Below are 6,000 nucleotides of genomic sequence, written 5' to 3'. Positions count from 1 at the left end.
AATGATATTGACTTGGTCTTTTACCAATTAGGGCTATCGTCTGTATACCTCGCCTACCTTGCCACAACACAACTGATTGACTCAAACGCATTTCAAAAGGAAAGAAAATCCACAAATGAACTTTTAACAAGGCACACCTTTTCATTGAAATGCTTTCCAGGCAACTACTTCATGATACTGGTTGAGAGAATGCCAAGTGTGTGCAAAGCTGTAATCAAGGCAAAGAGTGGCTAGTTTGAAGAAAATACATTTCAAATATATTTTGATTTGTTTAACACCTTTTTTGGTTATTTACTGATTCCCATATGTGTTATTTCATAGTTTTGCTGTCTTCAATATTATCTTACAATGTAGAAAATAGTAAGAACAAATTCTTATTTTGGCCTAACCCAGTTAGGGTTAGGGTTTGGCCTAACCCGGAGGACGCTGAGCAAATTGTGCGCCACCCTATGGGACTCTCAATCACAGCTGGTTGTGATACAGCCCAGGATCAAACCAGGGTTTGTAGTGACACCTCTAGCACTGAAACGCAGTGCCTTAGTCCGCTGCGCCAACTCGATCTGTCCTACTATTGCTCCCATGCCATCACTTTCATCATAAAGGAGAAGGGATAGTTCTGATCATAGAAATATAATCACTAGAATGGGTCTAACACACACCGTTGTGATTCCATTTCTATGGTTCTGATAATAGGACTGCACATAATCAACCTCACAGAAAAGACTAATGCTTTAGTCACAGTTTATCACAGAGCCTAGGTAAATTAAATGACAGACAATTGCATGGCAGTATAAAACATCATGCAGATTATGGGTGAATTATCTCATCACTTTAGGATGATTATATCACTGACAGAAGAAGGAGCTAGATTCAACTGAAGCATTGGTTTAGAATTTACACTCACCATCAAATACATCAAATACAAAGGTCCAGTGGCGGGAAGTGGGAGAAAATTGAGCTAGAAGAAACCTGGCCGACATTCTGCTAATTATCTTTGCTCTCAATACAGTTTTCTGCTCCCAAAACTAGAATCTGTTACGAACAGAGTGCAAATAATGTGTTGGTAGTAGGAGTACAAGGGCGAATTGAGTTATTGCACACACGTACTTCACAGAGAAGGCGTTCCCTAACGGAAATATGCAAATACATGCTAAAAAGCACCAGTAGGATCTCACTAGCTCGTGCTTGGCTCTGCCCACGTCCTTGCTTGTTCTGCCACAGTGTTTAATTTGGTCCTATTGGAAACAACGCCAATTAGGTACCTTGGTTTGTTTACCCGTGTCTTTGATTATATTGCCCTCGAATCATTAGTGCTTAGTGCTCAGAAATATAGATTTGACCTTTTTTGATATGCTGTGGGAATAACATTGCTGTTACTCTGTTAGTAGGCATTCTAAATTAATGTTGTTGCCCTCTCTACCCAGGAGCTGATGTAGGAGGATCAGGACAATAGTCAGATTGGACCTGCATCCCAAATGGTACCCTATTCCCTGACCAGGGTCAAAAGTAGTGCACTATATACAGAATAGTGTGCCATTTGGGATGCAGTTAGAGTTTTGAATGTGGCCTGAGGCCAAGTTAGCATCTCGACCTTAAAGGATTTATGAGCGGTGACTTGTATGAGAAGCTGCTCTTCTATTTGAATAGATTAGATACTGTGAAGTGTCTTTCTCTGTTGTATCTGGAACACACACAGCAGATCTTCGTATTTATATCTGAGAAGATTTTTCTGTCTCAGGATGGGAGTGAAATTAAGACTGAATTTTTCTAACAATGTCGAGGGCAGACTTTACTCTATTATTCATTTGCATAACAGATGGTAGCAGCTCATCTAGTGCTTCAGAATGTTCCATATTTCCCCATTACTTAACCAATCACAGCTTCACAATTTACTGGAACAACAAACTCGCACTGGCTCACTACTCAAACCCACAATCTGTTCCTCTGTTGTGTGATTTAATCAGGCTTAGAGTAAGTGTGTGGAATATTTTCCGGTCATTTATTTATATTGTGGTATTTATGACTACTAGACACAGCTATGTTATTAATTGTTCCATTGATGCAACACTGTTGTATAGCTGAAAAGAGCCCCAAGGAATGTTAAAAGGTGTACTTTACCTGTTTGGCTTAAGATCCCATGAAGAATGTTGAGGAAGGTTGAGAACGTGGAAAAGCTACTTTGATTAGTATCTGGATTGTGTTGTATAATCTTGGATATTACTGATCAGATTAGTTCTAGTTTGACTTAAAACATGTACTGTATAGTAAATTTTTTAATACATTTTCTACATATTAATAAAATATTCCAATAGTCAATGTTGCTGTTTACAAGTGCAGTTATTTCAGATGTTATTTTCTGTTTCAAGACCATTTACATGCTTTATAAATAAACACAACAATCTAACAGTAATTTCACTCAAACTAATAGTTGTTTTTTGCTTGAATTTCATTCAATACTCCTATCTCTTGGCCTATTTGTTTTTACAGAGAATGTATTCTCAGTAACTCACATGTACAACATGTTGTGAGTTCATGAAAGTGATTGATTGAAAGTTAAGTAAATATGTGGGTGATTTTGTGTTGTGTTGGGTCATGCAATGATGGGATTCTCTGTGATGGCTGCAGCAAAGGGGCTGCCATCATACTCAACACTAACTGACCCAAAGAGGAAGAGCCTGACGGAGACATTAGTCTGTGTCCCAAATAGCAACGTCCCGGGGAGAGTTCTCTTTTCTTTGTGAAGGGCAGGGCACCCTGGAATGGGTTTTCCCCGGGAGAGGGGCCCAAGCCCTTGAAAGTGTTGCGGTTCCGGCGGCGTCCGGTGAGCTCTCGCTGGCCCTTGAAAATCCGGGGGATAAGGTGTAAATCTCGCGCCACCCTAACGCTCTTATCCAGAGCGACTTACAAATTGGTGCAATCACCTTATGACATCCAGTGGGACAGTCACTTAACAATAGTGCATCTAAAACTTAGGGGGTGGGGTGAGAGGGATTACTTAACCTATCCTAGGTATTCCTTAAAGAGGTGGGGTTTCAGGTGTCTCCGGAAGGTGGTGATTGACTCCGCTGTCCTGGCGTCGTGAGGGAGTTTGTTCCACCATTGGGGGCCAGGGCAGCGAACAGTTTTGACTGGGCTGAGCGGGAGCTGTACTTCCTCAGTGGTAGGGAGGCGAGCAGGCCAGAGGTGGATGAACGCAGTGCCCTTGTTTGGGTGTAGGGCCTGATCAGAGCCTGGAGGTACTGAGGTGCCGTTCCCCTCACAGCTCCGTAGGCAAGCACCATGGTCTTGTAGCGGATGCGAGCTTCAACTGGAAGCCAGTGGAGAGAACGGAGGAGCGGGGTGACGTGAGAGAACTTGGGAAGGTTGAACACCAGACGGGCTGCGGCGTTCTGGATGAGTTGAAGGGGTTTAATGGCACAGGCAGGGAGCCCAGCCAACAGCGAGTTGCAGTAATCCAGACGGGAGATGACAAGTGCCTGGATTAGGACCTGCGCCGCTTCCTGTGTGAGGCAGGGTCGTACTCTGCGGATGTTGTAGAGCATGAACCTACAGGAACGGGCCACCGCCTTGATGTTAGTTGAGAACGACAGGGTGTTGTCCAGGATCACGCCAAGGTTCTTGGCGCTCTGGGAGGAGGACACAATGGAGTTGTCAACCGTGATGGCGAGATCATGGAACGGGCAGTCCTTTCCCGGGAGGAAGAGCAGCTCCGTCTTGCCGAGGTTCAGCTTGAGGTGGTGATCCGTCATCCACACTGATATGTCTGCCAGACATGCAGAGATGCGATTCGCCACCTGGTCATCAGAAGGGGGAAAGGAGAAGATTAATTGTGTGTCGTCTGCATAGCAATGATAAGAGAGACCATGTGAGGTTATGACAGAGCCAAGTGACTTGGTGTATAGCGAGAATAGGAGAGGGCCAAGAACAGAGCCCTGGGGGACACCAGTGGTGAGCGCGTGGTGAGGAGACAGATTCTCGCCACGCCACCTGGTAGGAGCGACCTGTCAGGTAGGACGCAATCCAAGCGTGGGCCGCGCCGGAGATGCCCAACTCGGAGAGGGTGGAGAGGAGGATCTGATGGTTCACAGTATCGAAGGCAGCCGATAGATCTAGAAGGATGAGAGCAGAGGAGAGAGAGTTAGCTTTAGCAGTGCGGAGCGCTCCGTGATACAGAGGAGAGCAGTCTCAGTTGAATGACTAGTCTTGAAACCTGACTGATTTGGATCAAGAAGGTCATTCAGAGAGAGATAGCGGGAGAGCTGGCCAAGGACGGCACGTTCAAGAGTTTTGGAGAGAAAAGAAAGAAGGGATACTGGTCTGTAATTGTTGACATCGGAGGGATCGAGTGTAGGTTTTTTCAGAAGGGGTGCAACTCTCGCTCTCTTGAAGACGGAAGGGACGTAGCCAACGGTCAGGGATGAGTTGATGAGCGAGGTGAGGTAAGGGAGAAGGTCTCCGGAAATGGTCTGGAGAAGAGAGGAGGGGATAGGGTCAAGCGGGCAGGTTGTTGGGCGGCCGGCCGTCACAAGACGCGAGATTTCATCTGGAGAGAGAGGGGAGAAAGAGGTCAGAGCACAGGGTAGGGCAGTGTGAGCAGAACCAGCGGTGTCGTTTGACTTAGCAAACGAGGATCGGATGTCGTCGACCTTCTTTTCAAAATGGTTGACGAAGTCATCTGCAGAGAGGGAGGAGGGGGGAGGGGGCGGAGGATTCAGGAGGGAGGAGAAGGTGGCAAAGAGCTTCCTAGGGTTAGAGGCAGATGCTTGGAATTTAGCGTGGTAGAAAGTGGCTTTAGCAGCAGAGACAGAGGAGGAAAATGTAGAGAGGAGGGAGTGAAAGGATGCCAGGTCCGCAGGGAGGCGAGTTTTCCTCCATTTCCGCTCGGCTGCCCGGAGCCCTGTTCTGTGAGCTCGCAATGAGTCATCGAGCCACGGAGCGGGAGGGGAGGACCGAGCCGGCCTGGAGGATAGGGGACATAGAGAGTCAAGGGATGCAGAGAGGGAGGAGAGGAGGGTTGAGGAGGCAGAATCAGGAGATAGGTGGGAGAAGGTTTGAGCGGAGGGAAGAGATGATAGGATGGAAGAGGAGAGAGTAGCGGGGGAGAGAGAGCGAAGGTTGGGACGGCGCGATACCATCCGAGTAGGGGCAGTGTGGGAGGTGTTGGATGAGAGCGAGAGGGAAAAGGATACAAGGCAGTGGTCGGAGACTTGGAGGGGAGTTGCAATGAGGTTAGTGGAAGAACAGCATCTAGTAAAGATGAGGTCGAGCGTATTGCCTGCCTTGTGAGTAGGGGGGAAGGTGAGAGGGTGAGGTCAAAAGAGGAGAGGAGTGGAAAGAAGGAGGCAGAGAGGAAAGAGTCAAAGGTAGACGGGGAGGTTAAAGTCGCCCAGAACTGTGAGAGGTGAGCCGTCCTCAGGAAAGGAGCTTATCAAGGCATCAAGCTCATTGATGAACTCTCCGAGGGAACCTGGAGGGCGATAAATGATAAGGATGTTAAGCTTGAAAGGGCTAGTAACTGTGACAGCATGGAATTCAAAGGAGGCGATAGACAGATGGGTAAGGGGAGAAAGAGAGAATGACCACTTGGGAGAGATGAGGATCCCGGTGCCACCACCCCGCTGACCAGACGCTCTCGGGGTGTGCGAGAACACGTGGGCGGACGAAGAGAGAGCAGTAGGAGTAGCAGTGTTGTCTGTGGTGATCCATGTTTCCGTCAGTGCCAAGAAGTCGAGGGACTGGAGGGAGGCATAGGCTGAGATGAACTCTGCCTTGTTGACCGCAGATTGGCAGTTCCAGAGGCTACCGGAGACCTGGAACTCCACGTGGGTCGTGCGCGCTGGGACCACCAGAGTAGGGTGGCCGCGGCCACGCGGTGAGGAGCGTTTGTATGGTCTGTGCAGAGAGGAGAGAACAGGGATAAACAGACACATAGTTGACAGGCTACAGAAGAGGCTACGCTAATGCAAAGGAGATTGAATGACAAGTGGACTACACGTCTCG

Source organism: Oncorhynchus gorbuscha, linkage group LG08 (assembly GCF_021184085.1).
Source record: "Oncorhynchus gorbuscha isolate QuinsamMale2020 ecotype Even-year linkage group LG08, OgorEven_v1.0, whole genome shotgun sequence".
In the NCBI taxonomy this organism is placed as follows: Eukaryota; Metazoa; Chordata; class Actinopteri; order Salmoniformes; family Salmonidae; genus Oncorhynchus; species Oncorhynchus gorbuscha.
This window is presented reverse-complemented; position numbering follows the sequence as displayed.